This window comes from Palaemon carinicauda, chromosome 32 (assembly GCF_036898095.1).
Source record: "Palaemon carinicauda isolate YSFRI2023 chromosome 32, ASM3689809v2, whole genome shotgun sequence".
Classification (NCBI taxonomy): domain Eukaryota; kingdom Metazoa; phylum Arthropoda; class Malacostraca; order Decapoda; family Palaemonidae; genus Palaemon; species Palaemon carinicauda.
This window is the reverse complement of record NC_090756.1, coordinates 19,530,298-19,554,164: the sequence shown is the minus strand read 5'-3', so window position 1 is coordinate 19,554,164 and position 23,867 is coordinate 19,530,298. Positions and strand designations below refer to the sequence as shown.

At 35.9% G+C, this 23,867-nt stretch overlaps 1 long non-coding RNA gene across 1 annotated transcript; it reads left to right on the top strand.

Moving 5' to 3' along the window:
- Positions 1-654: 654 nt before the first annotated feature.
- On the top strand, positions 655-23,576 carry LOC137625295 (uncharacterized). The gene is made up of 4 exons (XR_011040830.1): positions 655-742; positions 10,418-10,627; positions 14,388-14,544; positions 16,399-23,576. It is a non-coding gene; the product is annotated as an uncharacterized lncRNA (long non-coding RNA).
- The last annotated feature ends 291 nt before the right edge of the window (positions 23,577-23,867 follow it).

Below are 23,867 nucleotides of genomic sequence, written 5' to 3'. Positions count from 1 at the left end.
TTTTATATTCCTGTCTTAATTTTCCGCCCTAAAGAAAAACTTACAAAAAAGTAAAAAAAAAAAAAAGGAAAAAAAAATGAGACCACACAAAAGATACAAACCTTATTGTAAAGGAGGGACTTTTCCCTTCTCCCCCCTCCCCCCCCCCCTCCTCTCAGTCCTTTATTCTTAGTCCATTATCCTGAATTCCCCTCCCTACCTCTCCCTCTCCCCCTCCTTATGATATCCTTTGAAACAACCCCCACCCCCACCCCTTTACCTTAGTATCTTTTCAAAAGCCTCCTTTTCTTCTCTACCTAAGACAATTGTGTTTCCCACCTATCCCCAATCTAGTCTGGTCTCTCTCTCTCTCTCTCTCTCTCTCTCTCTCTCTCTTGTGAAGGGTTTGTCTCATCCCTATTGCTTATTTTACCCCCTTGCTTCAATTCCTTTTATCCTCCTATTTTCACACCTTCCAACTCTCCTCTTTCTCCCTCCCTTTGTTCCTTTGTACCCACTCCCTCCTCCTCCTCCTCCTCCTCCTCCTCCTCCTCCTCCTCCTCCTCCTCCTCCTCCCCCACGAGAGAGACAAAAAAGAAAAAAAAAACTCCAAAAAAGATTTGGATGTCGGGGGAGTAGATGATCTGCTAGAGCATGCTACCGCAACTTCCCTTTTTTAATTCTCTTCCTGCAGAAAAAGTACACCTCCTCCATAAGTTGGAACGAAGACGAGACTCTATCTTCGGGGAACATCAAGGATCAGGTAGGTTCAGGTCCCAGGGCCCACGGCTGGGGAGCGCATTTTGGGAGGCATCCCTAGTTCGCTTTCTAGCCGTGAGGGGTCAGCTCGGTTTCCCGCCAAATCAAAAAAAATAGATGGCGGATATTTTTTCCCGCCTTAACTCTTATGGAGGCGATGACAACCTTATTAACATTTATTTCTTTAAGTCTGTTGATGTTAAATACTTTAACCAGCTCTCATTTAAATCCCAGTTAAAATCTAGATCTTCAAGACCAATTCCCTCCTCAATTAACTCCTCATTGTATATAACTTAAATGTCTTTACTCCCCAAAATGAAATTATAAATTGAAGGCATAATGTCTTTCGATGTTTTCTCTATGTTCGTTACTTTTTACATCTCCCTTTATTGGAATCTCAGGCTAAAATTAGGATCCCCAAAGCTGGAATACCTAAGACATATTGTCTTGACACATGACTGGATACAAAAAGGCATATAGAGGTTTATCAGCAGCCAGAAATCAATATATTCTACCTATTGTGTCAATGAGGATTTTAGATTGGTCTTTATTTAACCATCCCAGTTTGTCATCTCAAACTCCATATCAATAAATCGTAACAGGCGATTGAAGAAAGTTTTCTGTTTCCCCAAAAAATCAACACAGATACAAGTTGTCTGTTATTCCTTGTATATGAATAAAGTTGAAAGTTGAAGTTTTCCTTTGGCATAGTCATCCAATGTGTTACATTAAGGCTGCCATCTTTGACAAAGTAATAGGAAAAAAATTACTTACCCATTCATTTTATTTTTCATAATTCAGAGACATAAATAAGGAGTCTGGTTCATCAGTTGAATATACCATAGTAAAACTTGTTTATCAAATTGTTGCAATGAGTGTTGTTGTATAATCTGTCAAGTACCATTTCAAATGCCCATTTTATATCAAACATTTGTAAGTGGTTCGTGACTAAATATTTCAATCACACTATTCAACTATTGCAATTTGACTCCTTGTCCTTGTAAAGTCGCAATTTAGCCCTGTTCTCTTGTAAAGTTATCGCAATTTGACTCCTTGTCCACGAAAAGTTGCCACATTTTGACCCCTTGTCCTCGTAAAGTTGTCGCAGTTTCACCCCTTGTCCTCGTAAACTTGCCATTTGACCCCTTGTTCTCATAAAGTTGTCGCAATTTGACCTCTTGACCTCGTAAAGTTGTCGTAATTTTACCCCTTGCTCTCGTTAAGTTGACGCTATCTAACCCCCTTGTCCTCGTTATGTTGTCATAAGGTGACCCCTTAATCTCGTAAATATGTTGCAATTTCACCCCTTGTCCTCGTAAAGTTGTTGTAATTTGACTCCTTATCCTTGTAAAGTCACAATTTTACCCCTTGTTCTCGTATAGGTGTTGCAGTTTGACCCCTTGTTCTGATAAATTTATCGCAATTTGCCCACGTCCTCGTAAAGTTGTCACAGTTTGACCCCATATCCTCGTAAAGTTGTTGGAATTTGATCCCTTGTCCTAGTAAAGTCACAATTTCACCCCAATGCTCTCGTTAAATTATCACCATTTGATTCCTTGTCCGCTTAAAGTTGTCACAAATTGACCCCTTCCACTCGTAAAGTTATTGCAATTTGACTCCTTGTCCTTGTAAAATTGTTGCAATTTGACCCCTTGTTCTCGTAAATTTGTAACAATTTGACCCCATGTCTTCGTAAAGTTGTAGCAATTTCACCCCTTGCTCTCATAAAGTTGTTGTAATTTGACCCCTTGTCCTCATAATATTGTTGCAATTTGACTACTTGCTCTCGTGAATTCGCAATTTGACCGCCCCCCTTGTCCTCATAAAGTCACAATTTGACTTCTCCTCATAAAGTTGTTGCAATTTGACTCCTTGTTTTCATAAATTGGAAGCAATTTGACCCTGTGTTCTCGTAAAGTTGTCACATGCTGACCCCTTGTCCTCGTAAATTTGTCCTAATTTTACCCCTGTCGCTCATAAAGTTATAATTTGACCCTTTGTTCTCGTAAAGTTGTTGCAGTTTGACCGCTTTGTCCTCGTAAAGTCACAATTTGACCCCTTCTTGTAAAGTTGTCATAATTTGACCCTTTGTTCTTATAAATTTGTCACAATTTGACCCCTTGTTCTTGTAAAGTTGTCACAATTTGTCCCCTTGTTCTCGTAAATTTGTCGCAATTTGACCCCCTGTTCTCATAAAGTTGTCCCAATTTGATCCCTTGTCCTTGTAAAGTTGTCACAATTTGACCCCTGGTTCTCGTAAAGTCGCAATTTGGCCCATTGTTCTCGTAGAACCAAATTTATTCCCCCCCCCCCCAACCTTCATCTAACTAATAGGATTGACCTCTGCAAACTAAGAGAAATTTAGGATGACGCAGAGTTGCTCGTTTATCGCAACACTCAGATATGCCAACTTGTATCTTTCCTTTTAGTTATAATAATACAAAATTCTGTAGAAATGGTTGCTGCATTCCATTTAGTACCCACCCTACATTCTGACCAACTACAAAAAAAGTTATTGTTGCCAGCCATTTAAAACGGTAACATGCATAAATTAATCAAATTTAGCTGATAGTCTTTTTGTACAGTCATCTGTCAAGGAAAACTTGCAAAGCCAATAACAAAACAAAATACGAAAATATCCCTTGACCTCTGGTAGAGTTCTTGTATGTAACATAAATGAGAAAAGGCATGTGCCTCAGAGGAAGGTAATTCTTCTTCAAGTCCTCTGAGGGCTATGCCTCAAGGGTCACCTGAAGGATTCTTCTTCCCCCCCTCCACCCCCCATACCCAACATCATCTCAGGTTAACCCCCCCCCCCCCCTCCTCAAAAGCCCCCATAAAGTATTGAGGCCATGCGGATAGTTTCCTGTGGGTTAGTATAAGCATGTTTTTTGTAGCAATAAGACTTGGTTAGAGAAGAAATTCAGAGTGAGGTAGAGAAAGAAGGAGAGAGATATTTGGAAGAGATACAATTTTTTGGTTGACAAAACAGCCAAGAAAGAGAGGTACAGTATAGTTAAAAGATAAGCATTCAAAATATACTTTTATTTGACAGATAAGGAGAGCAGATGTGTGCCATCTATATAAATAAATCATGTATTAGATTTTTTCTTGATAGAGGTGACTTTTTATTGTTTACATAAGTATGAATGCCTCAATCAGTATACAATGCTCAGAAAATCTGGGCCCTATGTATACGTGGAAATCTCACGTGTTAGAAATGAAAAAATTATAGTCATAAATGATCTCTATAAAATTCAGATTGGGTTACTATCAGTAGAGAAATGCTCTTGTGTTTCATAAGGAAAATAATTATTGTCTAATTTTCTACAGGTTACAGGAAAACTCTATGTAGACTAACAATGTATTTCTTGAATATCTTATTTCAGCAAACCCTTTATATCACTTCTCCCCCTCCCCCACTCTATCTCAAACTTGTAACGATATTTAAAGACATTTAACAAATATTTCAACTTCTGTATATACTTTACCAAAATGTTAGTTATCACCTTCATTACCCTCTGTCTGTTTATAATTTTTATCTAAGTTATTACGCCTATTACAATTTGATTTGTCTCCTTTCCCTTATCACTTTTCCATTTTTCTGTAATATTCTGACCTAGTAGAAAGTTAAGAACAGGTGAAGATTTATAAATAGACAAATTAGTGTTTACGGTGCTCTGTGGAAACTATGATAAGAAAGAAGTTGGCTGGGATTGTGCGTGAGATTAAGAGAGTGACTGTATATATATATATATATATATATATATATATATATATGTATATATGTGTGTGTGTATGTATGTATGTATGTATGTATGTATGTATGTATGTATATATTATTACATACCAGTACGTCTTTGTTTTAGCCTGTATGCTTCCTCACATTTCCTTATTAGCCTTTTGCTAAGCCTCCGTTCTCAATTCCTAGGGTTTGTCTTGCATTTAACTATATGATGCAACTTCTAGGTCGCCCCCCCCCCCCCTCGCCAGTTGTTCCTGTGCGAGGAATGGCCTCCCGGAACCCAGCCCTAGGCCATGTGGCCGTTTTTCGTAAACCCAGTAGCTTTTACGTTTTTCATCTTTCAACAATTAACTAAAAACCCTCTTATTTTTTTCTTTGGATTAAAGTACAGTTATTATTATTCTTAATATGTTATCCTAATTATTATAATCTTATTTCCTTCAATGGATAAAAGTACAATGATCATTATTATAGTTATTATGTTATCATTATTATTATTCGTCATATCAATCCAACTTTAAAACTTACTCATTCTCAATACTGTAATCATTATCATTAGCTGTAGCCAAAATAACATCATCTCTATCATCATCATCATTAACATCTACATAATGTGAGTGCCGTACTCCCATTAGCAGCTGGGATGTCCCCGCGAGGTCTATACTATACGCCTCTGCACTATGCATTATTCATAATTAGACTTCCGGCCCTTTATTCGCATTCCGCTGGTACCCAGATTATCTGGGTTCTGTGGCATTACTGAGTCAGTCCTTAAATAAAACAAAAGCTATGGAAAGAATATTGATGGGAATAACACCAAGAGACAGGAAAAGAGCAACGTGGATACGAGAGCAAACTAAAGTAGAGCATATTCTAACATGTAAGGAAAAGGAATGGACACAGATAGAACATATAATGAGAATGGCAGATGATATGTGGATATTAAGAATACCAGAATGTGTCCCTGTAGATTGCAAAAGAAGCAGGGAAAGGAAGAGAAGACGATGGATTGACGAAATAAGAATGTTTGCGGGTGTGGACTGGCATAGAAAGACCATAAGATGAGTGGAAGGGCAATCTGAGGCCTTTGTCCTTCAGTGAAGTAGTTACGGCTGAATACATTTATTGTATATGTATATATATATATATATATATATATATATATATATATATATATATATATATATATATATATATATTCAAATAAGCCATATATATTTTTGATACATTAATGTCTGGATTCTCTTAACGACCTCGGGATCAGAGCCCCAGGCGAAATCACACAAAGACAAGAGCTTGGCTCCGGCCGGGAATCGAACCCGAGGTCGTTAAGAGAATCCAGACATTAATGTATCAAAAATATATATGGCTTATTTGAATATGAAAAGCACGTAAAAATGTGCAAAATTTATCATATATATATATATATATATATATATATTGTTGCAGCACTAGTATTCAACTCCTAGTTTAGACTTTCTGTTTGCTTAGCCCAGGTTCAGCCTCCTCACATTCCAACATTACTATAATTAAAATATACAGAATAAAAGCTTCTTGATCGAAGGTTTGTGATGGTATGTCATGTCCAAAGGTTCGGTACTTTGCATTTCTACTCTCAGAACACACTTGCCTTGGAAAATTTCTCTCGATAAGAACAAAAGACAAAATTACATAAGAAAATATGATGAAAATCAACCTTCACAAGAACAACAACGGCAATAACAAGAGTAGAAAATCTATAACAACAGCATGAGTGGAAAATGTTCTTCTTCCTGAGATGAACAAAATTCAGCGGCGCCCTTCAGCGTCTCTCCGGACATCCATTAGTGGAAACCTTTTCGGAAGTTGTTGGAAACTTTCTTTATTTCCCAAACTTCACTGCTCTGGCCCGACCTGCTGTGACTGTTGCCAGAACTTTATAGCAGGTTGTTTGTCAAAACATGGCCAGAAATTTATTTGTTTCCATTGGAGTGTTCACCGTTTTGGTCCTTTGATTTCCAGCCTCAAACTAGACCTCCAGTAACTCTTCCTATAGATATTGTTTTCATTTCGGAAATTTACATTCAGCATCCATAAAAAAACTTTGTCTTGCTCTTTAACCTCATTTAATACTTCATATTGCCACTTGGGGTTTTCCATTAGTTGCATCTGGGCACTGAATGACCTCCAGGGTTCCAGTGCCTGGCCATATGGTCCAGATTCATAGATCCAAAACTTAGTCAAGTTCTTAGATGATTTTTCTGAACAAATCAGATTGACTTACCTCTCCTTTCTCTTTCACTGTATGTTCATTGGTTTTATGTACTTATTTCTTTGTTTTGTAGGGCCCATCTTCAGGCTAAATATTCGAATACAGAGGCTACTCATATGTATAAACGTTTGATGAAATCATTTGTATTTCTTAGTAGTAATCCTCTGGAAATTCTGTATAGGTATTTTCATCCATTGTTTAGTAATCTTGTGGCAGCCTGGCATCCCATGTCAGGCCACTGCTTCCTCTATGTACTTCATGGATGTTATATATTTGTACTGTAATACCATATGCGTGTATCAAGAGTAATGTTGCACAGTAAACCATTGATAGAACATATTTCAGCATGATTTATAAGTGCAGTAGCGAATGTTAGGAAGGATTTAATCATTTATTAATTGTCTAAAAGAAAGGATGTGATTCTTCTTACTTTTGTATTACAGTAGGATCCAGTCTTTTGAGTGATGCTCATTTGTTATTTCGTATTTTTGTACAAGAGTTTGTTTACGTCGATGTACTCACTCGAAAGTCACAAGCAATTGAGAGTTGAGCAGTAATGTGAGCCGTGAACAGAATAAATGTATTTTGATAATACAAACCTCTCATTGATGATGTAGTGTACACATCAATGGAAATGAGTATTCTGCAGATACACATCATGAAACTGACCACTTAATTTCTTTTTTCAATCACTTATGACATTCCATCCTTCAAGAGGAGTTTTCTTGCTTGCTTATGATCAAACCCCATTCTGGTCATTTCAAACTCTATTACATTTCCAATGCAAAGTCGATAATTGTATTGTGGTTTTTTTTTCCTGTTTACTCTCCAACAAATCTAAATTGCATGAATTTCATTAAGTACATAAATCAGGGGATCATGCTCCTCACTTTTCCCGCTCCATTGTTTATTTATTTTTCTTACAATCAACTACCTTTGAATGATGCTTAAACTACTAGTTACACTTATGAAAACAACTAGCATATTGAACGAGGCAGTGTTTGTAGGTGTTAACTCTTAGATACATGTAAAATAATCGTGAGTGATAGCTCGATCTGAAAGAGACAGTTTGGAGAACTTGCTGTATCCATTCTTACCTCAAATGTTGCAGATCTTGACCTACCAATATTCAAATGTAGAGATATATATCTAAATCGTGCAAGGCAGTCACTGAAAATATCCACTCATGGTGCAGCTACTATAAGGTAAATGTCTGTTTGACACTTTTTATTAAGGCTGTTCGTAACTATACTACTAGTAGTTGATGAGTGCATTTTATGCCAGTCAGTACTTACATACTGCAGTGGTAGATTGGGATTCAGTTATACAAATGAAAATCCAGCCAGTTACACGGTTGTTTATCTTGCACAGCCTCTCCCTGACCATGATGGTTCAGAGCAGCATCTGTAAACTAAACCAGATGATAACCCATCAACATCCTTATCTATTTTCATCAAGGTCATCACAATTAGAAAACCTCTTTGACTCTAGTCACTGATTATTTCCATTCTTGACTACGGATCCCTATAATTCCATGTATGCAATAATCATGCTTTTTGTCATTTACTACTGAAGAAAATAACCTTTTTGAAAAGTGTAGTTTCGTGCCTTCAGATGTACTAGGTCAAACTAGGAGGAAGATTGAATTGTGACGGTGCCGAGAGAAAGGTTGTGAACTCAAAGGCAGTGTGAAAGCAACGGAGTTAATTTATTATGGAACACTCTCCTTTATATAAAAAACCTCAAGGCAACAGGAAATTACATGTTCGAGAAAATGACAATGTTACATAGGCGACACGCAGACATGTTTATTCTGGTTCTTTTCAGTGCGAGGGAAGAGCGAAGATACAAGCATAATATATACAAAAGGAATTATGTACAATTGTGTGGCACACGGTTGGTACAGAATGGATTATGCTCTGAATATGAATTACTCTACTCATCCATATTAAGTTCAAAACTTGAGTAGGTTAGCTTGTGAGATCCAATTACTGTATGTTTGCATATGTACGAATGCCTATGTATATTTTTTTATGTAAATGATTGCGGGGTGTATAGAGAGCACAATTTACTTACAATTTTTTCTGTCAGGGACCAGAGATGTAATGCCATCCAGAGTTTTAACTTGTTAGATTGCGACTGTTAGAGATTACATACCTCCTAAGTTAGCCATACTGATTTTCCATGATATTCCATGTTTGACTCAAACATTTCTGTTTTTAATTTCTCATCCATTAACTTTCAATTACTCAATGTATTTAAAGTCCCAATCACTTCTGGTTTATACCAGTATTGTACAGTATTGAAATATAACCCATCTCAATCTAGCATTCCTTGTTTTACCTTTCTGTAGGTTTTGTCCAATCAGTGATGTTCTACCAATGTAATAGTATCAACCTTGTTAGTGTAGTATTCCCAGTCAGTTTTTAACAACCTTTTAACATTGTCTTACACATTTAACATAATCCCACTCATATCTGACTATCTGATATTTCATCTATATTTTTATCCCACAAATTGTATTTTTCTTCCACCTTGTTAGATACAAGTTAATATATTGATTTACATTTTCATAGTTACTAATATAAACTGATTATCCTGTGTCTGATTAAAAAATTAACATTATTTAACTTTTTATTTCGTTTTCACAGCTTAATGCTGTTCTACCCTCCATTAAACAATCTAAGATTTTCTCATTTGCTTTCCTAACATCAGTGTGATGACGTCGTGTCCACGGCAGATGTCTTAAGAGTAATCCTTGCATCTCCGTAGACTCTTAAGATTATTCTATAGGAAAATACTGTAACCCTTCCACTCCTACTATAACTGTATCAAAACCTACTTCTTTACTGAAACTGTATTTATTTATGTAAGACGCAAAGTAATACAGACCCAGGAACCATGTGACCGGATCCACCGATGGGAGCACCATTTACTTCATCATGAAATGGTTGTTGAGTTGAGAATATTTTTGCTTTATTTTTTACTGCTTTCTACTTATATTCATATTTTTGGTCATGAAATTTATTACATGCAGCCTAGCAATTCTCCTTTTTTATCCTTATTTCCCCAAAATTTCCTAGCCAACAAGACCATCCTGAGGTGTGAACATCCTCACTCTATAAATTTTCAGACGCAACATAATTTATGATAGAATTCTGGCCATGTCTTGTTTCCTGTGGGTTATATATGATACTCCAGTGTTAATTATCATTCTCACCGGCTTAGTATTTGTATTAGTAATGCCATTAAATACACCAAGTATTACTTACTTGTTTTTCCTAGTATTGTATTGTATCTGAGAATTTAAATAGCAAAACTTGACAATATTTAGCAATAGCACCACAAGTCAAAGCAATTTTGCCAGCCAGAACTCCATCCAACTGTATTCTTCACAAAAACACTTTAGAGCTTTTTGTAGAAACCATTTGTGGTGTTTTATTTTAGCTCACCAAATATAATTCAAAATCACCTTGAAACACTTTAGTAGTTGTTCGTTGTAAAGCTGTTCAAAACCTTATTCTAAGCTGTTGTATTAGAAATATTCTATGCCTTTCCAATCTCATGAACCCGCTATGATATGGCCCGCTCTACGTCAACGCCAGGGGTAAAATAATGCCATGAAACATTGCCTGTTATTTACATTCTTCTTGAGTGTTCATTTTACATCTTCCTATCCCTAGGGCTACACGTGGCTAAAGGACAAGGCAGGCACCGATGAAGGCCGTAAGCAACAGACTCGCCTTCGGGAGCTGGCTCAGTTGGCGGAGAGACTTGGATGCACCCTGACACAGCTCTCCGTCGCATGGAGTATGAAGAACGACAACTTACACTGTGTCCTGGTTGGTGCTGCCACAGTCGACCAGTTGCTGGAAAACATCAATTCACTTCAGGTCAGCAGCAAATTCTTTCCTCACTCCTTTCAGTTTTTCTACTTTTTCATTGAAGTTTTAATCGATTGTTTTTTTTTATTCAATATTTGTTACCTAATTTTTATTTGCTTCAGTTAGCTATGTTAGTAATAATACCATCCTTAATAAACTTATTATAGTCATTTAACTAACAATGCTCATCTTAAATAATAGATTTAACGTTTGCACAGTAATACGTATCTTTAAATCAAACTAATAGTTACATTATTAAAGTGAATAAGAATTTCAGAAAACGTTTCTATGATATTCATCACAAACTTTTTCATATCCTAACCTAGAACATTTCTTAATTTTTGTACTTGTTCTTGAGATCATAAAAATTTACATGTCATTCAACAACGCAACAACTCTGAGGGTACTTCCTGCAGATAGCAATTTGGTGTGTGCAGGCAGGAGTGGGATGAAGCTTGAATTTAGAAGGAATCAATTCCACACTTACCGCACTAGCGAGCACTTTCAACTCTGTCTGAACGGTTTTCTTCAGTTTCATTGGAATCAGTAATTTAGATGCAAACTTCAACACAGGACTGCCTGCACTTGACCCACTTAGATTGAAATCTTTTATTAAAGGATTTTAGTTGCAATTCTTAAAGATCTGTCTTGATGTGAGTGGGTAAAGAATCAGATTACCACTATAGTTATGAATTTTATCAATACAGTAGTGATTCGTGTATAAGAAAATAAGCTTAAAACATCTTGGTGTAAGAATTTTATAATTCATTTGGCTTCATAAGTTCTTGTCTTCTTAAGCATGCTAATACTGTACCTGTCATAGTAGCAATCGTAAGTAAAATTGTTCTTGATACTACAGTATATATACATATCTTGTCACAGTGACAAAGTTACTACTTATCTCAAAACCTTGAAAGGTTCATCACTCTTATTCTTTTGTCGAAATGTTACCGCTGCTAAGTGATTTCAACCCTACTGATTGGTTCTGGTATTCATGGAAGTAAGGAAAAGGCACTTCAAAAACGTTCACGTAATTGCATGTTAGATCAGTGATGAGTGTATTTTGTTGTAGTGCAAAGTTGAACCATTTCATACATAGAGATTTCGATAGCCGCTCTCATTCGTTAGAAAGATGCCATACTTTTTGCATCCTGGTCATAAGGAAATAAGCTATTTTGGTGTGCTTCACATAGTTTCTAGCAGAGTTATCAGTGTAGCGGATCTCTCGTAGGTACAAGTACAGAATAGGAGCTCTGTCCATCTTAAGGCCTTTTGCATCCAAACTTACGTATTGCATGGACTTTCTTCCTTGATGTAGAAATCAAATGAAAATGGTAGGTACAAACCAAACAGAACTCTTAGGCTGAATCATTCATCTACAATATACATAGGGAATTAAAAAGTGTCATACATAAACTTATGGATTTATTGTGCCATTTCCTGGCAAAGCAAACAAGATGTTGACAGAAATACTCAAAATTATATAATATTTTCAGTATATTCAAATGTATAGTTTGTGGGGTATCTTCATGTCTTAACATTATGAATTATTTTTATTCTCAAAATATGTTTTTACTAACAGAACAGAAAATTCTTCTAAACATTTGTAAAAGGCCAGACATATCTGGTATTGTTTCGTTTTTTTTCTTGTGTGCTCATTGTGAAGCAAACTTTCAAGTCCCTTTGTAAATTTCATGCATACTTTTGTTTTTTTAATGTGTAGTAAACTTTTTGCTGAATTCTTTAATGTACCATTTTCTCCTCAAGTTGTGTTATAGGAATAAAAAGGAAGCATATTCAGTTTTTCAGGGAATCATTTCGGTTTTTACAGAAATAGGAAGGTTAAACAAAGACCATCTCTTGCTCTGTTAGGTTCTCGGCAGTACAACTGTCAATTGGCTCAAACTGTATAAGCATAAAAGTCAGTGAAGCTCTAAGAACGTCTCAGAAAGATAACTAATCACTTACGATATCGTAAAGCCCTGAAACCTAATGTTATGAACATGATGTTTTATAGCCATTTAACAAGAGGGAAATGTTCAGAGTATGGTAATCCTTCATTGATCATCATGAAGACTGAATATGATAAGCTTCTATGTGCATTGTCCGTACCTTGAATGAAGTACTGTTACCTTATATATGTCAATCTCGATTTAGTATATAAGTTTTCAGAGAATGTTAAAACTATTGCTTGTATATAAGTATAGTAATACAAGCCAGGGTTAGTACAGATAATACCTGATATTTGTTTACAGTTTGTATACAGTTAGTTTTTAGGAGAAGTTAGTATTAGGAGAGTTTTTGTAAGAATTTTGGTGGTAAAAGAGAAGGGTATCAGTCTACAACGACTCGAAATTCATCGAGGCTCCACCCTGATGTTGTAACATTTTCAGGGGATTCTTTGTTTTCATAAATCTTTGCTTTCAACTTTACTGTTTAGATAATTTTAAGGGCGGTTTTCAAACTCATAGGCCTTTGGTTTTATGACAAACATAATGATGTTGGTGCTCTAAGTTCCAAAAAACATTGACTAACATTCTCTAGCCTATGTAAACATATATCAAATTCATTTCTAGAGTATAGAGTCCAAAGAAATAAGACTGCTACATAATTTTAGAGTTTGTAAAAAAAATCACACTATATTATAAAGTTGCATTAAGCAAAACCCTGAGGATCCAATAATTGATCTGCACCAGGTCGACTCATATTCCCCATTCAGTGCAGGGATGGGCAAGAACTGGATTTCTTCTAAAGTGTGTGGTTATGGGTGAGGGCTGATAGGTGGCGTCCAGGTGCAGTGAATGTATGCTTGATTCTTTAGGCAATTTTAAATGTTATCTCATTTTAAATTTCAACTTCTGTGCAACAGTTGCCCTCACAGAACATGATGATACATATCAGTGTTGTTTTAAATCCAAATCCTCACCATCTTAACACGTTATTTTTTTAAGCAGGAGCTAATTTGTGCTTCCACTTTACGGAATTTCAAAGTTTTGTTCTAATTTTATAGGTATGTAAGTCTTATCTTAACTGCGCTAGCCATGCAAGATATGACTTTCAGCTTTTAGGGCATTTTATAGTTCCCATCACCATCTCATAGGCCATTCCATGTTATGAAAAGCTCTGTAGAGAACCCACAGGACTTTTTGATCATAGGATTAAACCATCTTCAGCACTTATCATTCTATAACTTTGCTTATGCTATTGTATGTATACAGCCCATTTTGCAGAGCACGCATAACTCTGTATGACACTTCTGGGCTTCTTCATTTCTAATCATGCATGACAATCTGTAGTTTGCACCTATCTTTTCAAAATTTTATGATCATTAGCTCACTGAAAGCTTTTCTCAAAAACATATGAAAAAATCAGAGCTCTTACTCTGTACTTCCTGTAGGCTGTAAGTTTTCATAAATTACAGGAGCTTCCCAAAGTCCCATGTAGATTGCTTTGCACCAAAGCGCAGTGTAATTTTGATCACAGTGGCATTCTTCATCAGATAGCTTATGTCATAGCAGTAGAGGTCAGTCCAGCGCTTGGTAGAAGATGTAAGTAGAGGTTATTCCAACGCTTGGTAGATGATGTAAGTGAATTTAAAGCTTTGCAAAAAGCCAGACTGGGTACTGGAACCCTTAGCGTCACGTCACGCAGGCCCTTCCAGATTCTGGAGCACTAGCCTGAAGGGTCATGCCCGGTGATTCTGTCTCGTTCTGCCAACTATCAGGGCCAATCAAATATATCAACAGGTTTTTTTTCTCTAATTGTCCAGGTTGTCCCAAAGCTGAAACCCGAACACATGAGCGAACTGGAGCGCATTCTCGACAACAAGCCCGTGCGCCCACCCATGATATCAACTCTTGCGCAAAGATGACAGGAGCTTGCGGCGCAGGGGATAGGCGTCGAGGAAGAGAGTGAGGAGGTAGTGTGTAAGTGTGTGAGAGAATTAATGATTCTATGTGCCAAAGGGAGAGTGAAAGGGCGTGAACGGGAGAAGAAGGTACCAACAAATTTTTTTCTTGTTATTTCCATACTTTTTCCAATGAATTTATTCAGTATAACCTACCTCTTATGGTGCATTTCAATTTTGTTCTTTCAAGAGTTTGATACATTGGATTCACATTTATTATTTTCTTTATCAATGCTTCTTTTTTTATCATTCAAAGGAATCACATTTTCAAGCACTACAGTGTTCAATGTCTTTTTCTAAAAGGGGCAAGAACTCACACTTATAACCAAGGTGTCCTGGTAAAAATAAAGTGCCAAAAAGGTCATTTCAGACATCCAAAGTATTTATGGCATCAATTTTAACATAAATTTTAATTATATATGGGATATAGTTATTCTGCATATATATATATATATATATATATATATATATATATATATATATATATATATATATATATATATATATATATATACAGAGAACCCTCATTATTCACACACATATCCACTTGTTCTTTCTTTTACTAGTCGGAAAAAAGATGATTTGCTATAGCTTTTTCTCATAATTTATTAAGAAAGAATATTAAATTATTGCACAGTCCTTTTTAAAATGCGTATTAAGTTATTTAGAAAATGTTAAAGCAATACAGTAAACATTTGTAGAAAGAGTAACCTGACATTACAATTTTTTTTTAAACATGCAGGCCAAAAATTTAGTCCTTGAATAGTCAACACTCAGTCATTTGTAGTCGTAGTTTAATCGGAGATCAGTCTGCTGCGCTAACAACTGCATTTCTGATCTGATGGAGTCAAAACCATGCTTATTTGCCCCACACGTAAATATTTGAAAAGCCAGAGATAGAGAGAGTATCGTTTAAGGGGTTTCAGAAACATATTGTAAATTGTAGCGTCAAAAACTGGTGTTGTTTTTCTTTGTTTATCCATTGATTATTTTCATGTTCAGATTTTGAAACCCAATGAGCAAGCTCCTTATTGACATCTAAAACAAAGGAAATTAGCTGTGTTTTTTTTTTTTCTAGGTACAATGGGTATATTGTCACTTTTATTTATGAGTACTAATTTTAACCAGAATATGTGCATGTTCTGTGTTAGATACATATGGGGGAAAAACAAATTGCTACGGAGAGCATTCCTACATTTGATTGTCATACATGAACATCTCCGTGACAAGGTCCTGTGCAGACATAACAATTATCCCAACAAGAGATCAATTGTGATGCCATGAAATTTAGCCTTGACAAACTCCATTGCCTCTCTAGAGAAAGCCATTGGCCATAGGTATGAATGACCTAAAAAGTTACCCAACCATTATAAGACCTCGATAAAGCTCCATTTCTCTTTGTGTCCAGTTTTTTTACCCTACGCTTTTCCGTAGAAGTATGAATCAGACGATGTATATGAAGGTGAATGCAGTAGATGTAGCACGGCCTTTTTTAACTAGAATTTTTATTTTTATACTTTTGAAGTTCTTTCTTAGCCAAACCATTATAATTTTCTTTAAGCATGCTAACCATGATAAACAACCCAGAGGCATGAGATGCTGTGGCAGCGGCTTCTTCTTCTTCTTCTATTTCATCATCCTTCTCTTCCTCTTCTTACTTTTGAGCTTGTCTTTCCAGCGCCTCTCTCCGCTTTGGCCATGAAAAATTCCGAACTCCATAAAAGTTCTCCTCCTTCCATCTGTCTTGTAAGATATTTGCCTCTCTGTCCTTTCAATCTCGCTTTTAAATGTAGTCTGAGGTAGGTGTCGAAAGACTTATGCTAACAGCCTTACTATGACCCCTTTTTTTCTCTTTTTCCAACCGTCTCTACAGGAACCAGCTAAAACTCCCTTCTGCGTCATCATGTAAGAATTGCAGCAACCCCTGCGGCGTGAAGTCAGAATCCAGAATACAAGAAGAAGAAGAAGAAGAAGAAGAAATAAAGAAGACAAAAATCAGCATTTATAATGCAAGAGATGAAGAAGAAAGAAGCATATATTTATATACAACAGAATCCTTCTGTTCAGAACAAGAAGATGAAGCTAGTTGTGTCTTAAAACTCCAGATTGGTTTACATTTTATCTTCACAGCTAGACCTAGAAACTGTGGTCTGTGGAAAATAATTCTCACTTAGAGATAACGATCGAAAATCATCAAATGTAATATTATTAGAGCCAATCAAAATGCCTTTTTATTGTTGTTGTTGTTATAACAAATGAGTAGTTGTAAAATTATCATTATCCAGTTACCTGGATGTTACAAGTTGCTAAAATTATACATTATAAATAGAGATTGATAACCTAGAAAAAATTATAATAGCTTTTAAAAAAAATTAGCTTCATTCACAGTCAGCTAGAGAAGTAACAATACTCATACTATACTGGTAATATACTCAAGACAGTGTTGTTTTCAAACAACTGTTAAAAGTTAATGGTGATCATTCTTGATATCAAAAAAGCAAGATTTTATTTGTTTTGTTTTGGTGTGTGAAGCATATCCTCAATTTCATCTTTTAAGACAACAATAGTTATTAAGATGGCGACATCATTTTGTGACGCCACAAGGAATCCAAAAATGGCGGGAAGCCTTCTACTTTCAACATTGTGATATGGGAACTGTCAATGGCATTGTCCGAAATGGTCAGGACTTCTTGTCTTAGACTAACCTAGCATTGGTTGGCAGTAGTTTAGCATCATTTACTGCTTTTAAATCCCTGCCAATCTCACGAGAAGTGTGCATACCGTATATCCGTAAAGAGCAAGTACTCTTGGCATCAAAAAGTTTAGAAAGAAAAATTTACTTTTTCAGTTGATTCCTGGAAATGCCCTGTAGTGGGAAGACTTAGCTACAGGAACATTGCTTTTGATGCACAAGAGACGTCCAAACGGCTGACGATTGTTCCCGTTGGACTCCTTGTAGGCCTTGTTTATTCATCTGTGCCTCTCCATTTTGGACAACTTATCGCTAGTGTTCCCGTAACTAAACTGCCTTGGACCTAGTTAACATTTTTCCAGTGCTTCAATGTAGTCATGGTTTGATTAGTAGTGATGTACAAGTAGAAATGTACCAAAAACATTCAAAAAAATTTCAAAATATATCTTCTGAAAATCAATACAAGCGCTGGGTGGTGAGAGGCGAATCTCCACGCAATACCTAGGTCGCGAATATTGTCAATTTTACTAACCCTTTGTAATGAATTAAGCCAAACTTATTAATGAAAAATAGCATGCCACTAAACTTAAGAATTACTTAATGGGTAGCGTAGAGGTACTATAATTTGATTATGCTATCCGCATGGTTTCATCATATTCAAGAAGTCAAACAAAACAATGTCTAGCGTTTTGATGTAAATGATTGAATTCAAAGAATATAGATCAACCCTAGATTCTCAGTGATTTTGAGTAATTATTATTATTATTATGATTATTATCATTATTATTGTTCCATAAGCAGAAGTAGGTCTCATAGTTTATTAGTATTTAAGAGGTTACATTAACATGCATAAAACGATCATCCTTGACGGGTGTAAGGCTCACCTGTCTCAAGTTTGTTTCATCTAAAGCTGTTGAAGAATTAGATAAGCATAGCTTCCAGAATTGTATGTTTGTTTTTTCTTTAGGTCAAATCTTGCTTTCATTTGACAAGAGTTGTCTTCTTATCGGCAAAGCTTCAATAACAGTTAACAGCTTTTTTTTAACTAACGAATGATTGATTAAGAGAATGAAGTGCTTCACGTCCCGTTTTCTTTTACGTTGCATAGGTCTGTTTCAAAGAAAACGGTCCAGTTCTTCTTTATAGGGTGTTGTTGAGTTTCTTACTTCGACTGATTTTTAGCGGTTCTCTCACAAACACAAAATCCTTCTATTGTAACGGCATTAATCATCTGCTGTGTCTCTCTTTTTGTTTGTAGGTCTTTATAACTGATCCATGGTTAGAGATCAAACGAAGCCCAATGTTATTACAGATTCAAACTCAGTTCTTTTTACTCAGTCTCTTAATAAGTACTCTAAGCTTAAAACTTGAAGGCCCTTAATTGTCTCAACAATAACATGGCCTACCCCTTGGTTTATCTTTCTTCTGTAACTCGTACTAATTTTCCATCTCCGTTCATAGACGGGTGACTAGTTCTTGTTGTATTCTGTTACACTCAGTATAGATAACTATCTCACCCACAAGATGACAAAACTCTCATCTGTCTCAAAGAAGTTTGTTCACCCTTTCATTTAAATGGCAATCTATACTTACATTATCTCTCATCTGGAATTCTGTCTCTTCTCTGCTTCTCATTATTCCAATCCGCTGACGAATATTTTTCTATGTGACTCATATATACATACAGTTGTACCCCCTTTTATGTGGAGTCACCAACCCATTCCGAAAGTTCGTCAAGAATTCATGTTTCTTCCTTTATCAGCTTCCTGGCAATAGTCCGTACTCTCGTAACTTAGGGTAAACTTGATTTACAGATCAAAAGACCCTTGATATAAGAAATAGGACAATAATTCCTTTCCTTGACTCTCATAAGCAGATGATATTTATAGACTCAAAATAAAAAAAAATAATCATTTTAAAATTCTTTTTGACCTACAAACAAATGGCCATTGTATGTTAGATTTCTTGTCTATGTTTTACAAAAAAAAAAAAGATGATAAATAGCAACAGAAGATTAATGCTTTCAATAGAGGACTCTTTTGTGTTTTCTTACTCAGTTTCCTCATTTGCCTCATTATTATATAATTTAAAAATACAAAAAAAATATATATCTATATATAAGATGGCATAAGCCATTTATGAATTGCAACTTTGTCCCGTATGTTACAGGATGTCATTGTATTGTTTTGGTATGTTACTTTAGTTCCTATTGTGTCTCCTTATTTTCATGTTTTATCAATATTCCTTTGTCAAAGGAAGTAATAATTTTGCTGTTAATTTTAAGCTGGGTATTTAGCCACCATGGTTGCATACCTCTTCCCTTTTTGTCAATTTGTTGGTGATGCAGTTGTTCGTCACCAGATAAAAGTATGTGCTTTACAAAGTTTGTGATAAGAATCATATTTATATCTGATATTGTATGATAATGGTATAATCTTTGTTCTTATAGAACAGAAAAAGTGAAGTGCCCAGTAAATGTGTATTGTCATACACCCAAGCCTATAACATTCACTCGTAGCCAGGCTGGCCTGCGAGTGTTTTTGCAGTCACCTTCAACCAGGAACATTATCAGTGTTTCACAGTCTACAGTCATTTTAAAGTCACTTGTAGCCTGGTTGGCCCATGAGTGTTCCACAGTTACTCATATCCAGATTGGACTACGAGTTTATGTCAGTTTATCCGTGGAGGTAGCACCTCCTTGAAATGGTCTGTGTTTCTATTGTAATAAGGATAAAGTAACACATGACTTATAGACAATTTTCATGTACTAATCAACCCTCAAACTTTCAAGAGTAATGTATTATATTCAAGATTTATTGGTCTTGTAAAGGGTTAAAATCTTCGCTAATTGGGGGGAGGGGATATTTTACTGGTCAGACAAGGATTTAAATTATGTTGGCGACAACATAGAAAGGAAGCTGTTCTTAAGGCTGTTTGCTGGGCACCTCACTGATCACTTTAGTAGTAGCACATAAATGGCAATAGCGGTTAACATTATGCGGGGGTCGTCCTGAGTTTTTTAGGAGGTTGTAATCGTATAGCTGTAATTTTCTATCATTCATTGTTTAGTTGTGTGCCATTCTAGCATCAAATTTGCCATGTTAAATAGTGTGTCTAATGTAGATTACGAATAAGTTTCTATTTGGCAAAGCACCAATGATAGGAACTTCCATGCAATAAGAAAGAGGTGAAAAGAGTAGTATTGACACTGCATTGTAAATGTAGTTGAATTGGGAAGACATTTGAAGGTGTATTTAGTAGTTATCAAGTAAGTAGATTTTTTCTCATCATAAACTGATTTTGTAGCAGTAATAAGCGTAATTAACAAAGAGCTCACAGTGTTTTCTTCTCATCCGTTTGTGATGAACTTAAAGAATTAGATTTAAAATTAGTTAAATAACTGAAATTCTATTTCCATAAATTAATATTTATGGATTGCAACATGCTTTCTCAATACTGCTCTTTGAATATTCCTGTCCGCCATCATTATCTGTTAACATTCTTTGTTATGTATATAGACATAAATATATATATACAGTCGCGACCCCTTTTGTGTTGACCCGTTGGCCCGTTATAAAGTTGTTCAGGAGTTGACGGTTCCTTAACCTTGTTAGGATAGGATTTTATCATCATCGATATTCGAAGAGGATTATGGTTATCTGTTGTTAAACCATGTTAGTTACTTTTCAAATTTTTAACACTTCCTAATATTAAGAGCCAATGACTTGTCCATCGATCAAGGTTGTTTTCCAGAATCTCGGATACCACTGTACAGGAGGTATCTAGAAGTACCAAAGTGTATATATGCAATTACTCATGTATTTATTATATATTAACACCAATGGATGAAATCCAAATTTAATGGTGCTTGTGTTATTGGTGATTCCACTGCAACATGTTGCGTGGAAGGACTCTGATGTGATTTTCTTCAGAGATCAAAACAATCACGGATAATGATTTATGCCAATGGTATTCTTTAGCCATTATTATCATGGTTGTATTCTCATATGTATTTATGTATATGTGTGATACATATGTACATAAAAGACACCTGAAAGACTCAATCCAGTTATTTATATAAATGATATGTGTATGTGCATGTAACTATCAGTATTCTACACATACACACATGATTATTTGTATGTAATGTCTTTTTAGTGCATACATATGTCTATGCACATATACAGTACATATGTGTTTTTCACATGGAGTATATACTGTACATATATATCTTCAATATGAATCCGCAGAGAAAGACATGATATGTTTATGCAGTTACATTATTGCATCAAAAGCTGTGAAAGGCCAGCAGCCTGCACAGACTTCAGGACGTACTTAGCAATTCCTGTAAATTTGTCCTCTTAAGCCCAAGTAGCTATTAGCTTAACCTTATTACAATGAAGCGATACATATGCATTTTGAATTTACAGTTTTTTATGGTACTGGTAAGTCTGTGCCCTCTTTGCTTTTACCAAAATTCACATTAAAATCAAAATCCTCCAGCATGTGACTATGATTCTCACCTGCTGAGTAACACGACCTTTTCCCTTGGACAGAGGCGATAGAACTATTGTGACCTCAGAGCAGCAGTGTCACTGGAAAATGCAAAATCCAAAATATTCAAGGACTTAACGTCCTGTTTAGAACATTCTTATCGTTAAGATCCAACGCTTGTGCATTATACTTACACCACACAATTTTTTCCTGTGCATCTCTCTCTCTCTCTCTCTCTCTCTCTCTCTCTCTCTCTCTCTCTCTCTCATTGCTGACATGGTATTGTTCTATAGTTCTAGATCACTCGAACGAACTATCATGCGAAAGTTAAGAATTCTCGTGGATGATTATTCACTGGCCATCAGTTCAATTCTGCCTGTTATAATTTTGACATATCTTGAGGCCATGAAATGAATTGCACACTGGATAGCTTTTCCATACACTACAGTCACAAGCATGTCCCTGAAAAGGTACATGATCCCGTAGGGGGATTGGATTACAATCATCAGTGTTGAGGCATACACACACACCACTCTTCCACAAGGAAAGAATTTGTCTCGGATAAAGAACTAAATTCTTGGAAAGAAACCAAACGTTTGGTACAGATATGGGGACTTTGTCTTCGTATGTAAGAAAGTTGTTAGCAAGTCCATTTAAAATACAGTACAAAAGTATATGCTCTCTCAAATCAATGTATGAAAAGATCAAACAGGAAATAAACAAGTGACTTTCTTCCCTTCGTATCATAAGTAGAACATGTTTTTACTAAGCCAGGAGTCGATAATCAACAACATATCAACCTCAGATGATAAAAGTACAACGAAACCAAAACTAAACATCAAACAAGTTTCTAGTTGGAATTGGAAAATTACACAGACCTCAACTTCCAGAGGATGGTCATTGTGAAACAAGATTTTTAATGCCACTTATGCATGCTAATAGATGACAATGTTTAAGATTATACACCAAAGGCAAACATCTGTACCGTAAATATGAAGCACAATGCAGTCCACGCACCCTGGCCATTTCCTATTTTGTGTAACCATATCTACAAAACATCAAATCTATCTCTCACTCTCTCTCGTTTACCATCATTCCAGCAGCGTGTTTGCCTCAGCCCTAATGTGTGTCCATTTTTATAGATATTCCATGATCTTGGGTATGAAGTACACACCAACCCTACACCTCTCCCACCTCACACAGTCAGGATCCACCTGAACATTTCCATTGTGCACAGTGTACATAATCAGTCTACTGTACAATGCTCATCTTTTCCCTCTTCTTCCTCTCTCCCTCTGCCTCTTCCTTTGTTCTTTCTTTTTATAATAGAACCCCCATGCCTCAGAAACCGCCTTTTTTTCTATGAATAACAGCATGTCTATCCAGGTTCTAGAAAGGACAGTAATGTACATCGCACGGATTAAAAACTTCGTTAAACCGATTCCGTTTTGGTTCTCAGTTGGAGGTGCTGTTTACATTAAGGACAACCTCGAATCTCTTTAGGATTTATTTTCAGCAACGAAACAACTAATTCGTAAAGGTGTCGTGTCAAACATTCTCACGCTTGACGCGACCCAGACCATTCGACAACGGTTTCCCTCCGTGGATATTATGTGCGGAAGATTTGAGTTTCTTCTGTGTACTTGAAACAAAACTCCCTTTCTTATGAAATTGTCATCAGATATTTTATACCAACACAGGAGGAGGTTATTTTGGGAGAGATTTCTTTTTTGATATATCAAAGTGTCATTAATACTCTAGTGCATATCAGTCCTTTACTGTTCTTTCCAAATATTATTAAGTTACTTAGGATACTCATATCTGATACCATTTACTGACCTTAATAAAAACTTCCTTGGAATGAAGTGTTCATTTATTTCACCTGAATCGCGCGAGAAGTTGCTTGTAGCAACCGCATACTCCATTTCTTTTTAATATGAAGAATCTAAACAGAGGACCACTAAGCATATCAAGAGGTTACAACAATTTGTGGAGAACCTCTCCAAGACAAAGGATGAAGAAATTTGCACTCATCACGTTAACAGAGTCGGTAGAAAGCCACTGCAAGTTGGTACCATTTTATTTATAAAGTATTTACCAAATGGTATAGTATAACTTTAAGAATGTATAAAGTTCCATTATGCAGTCTTACAGTT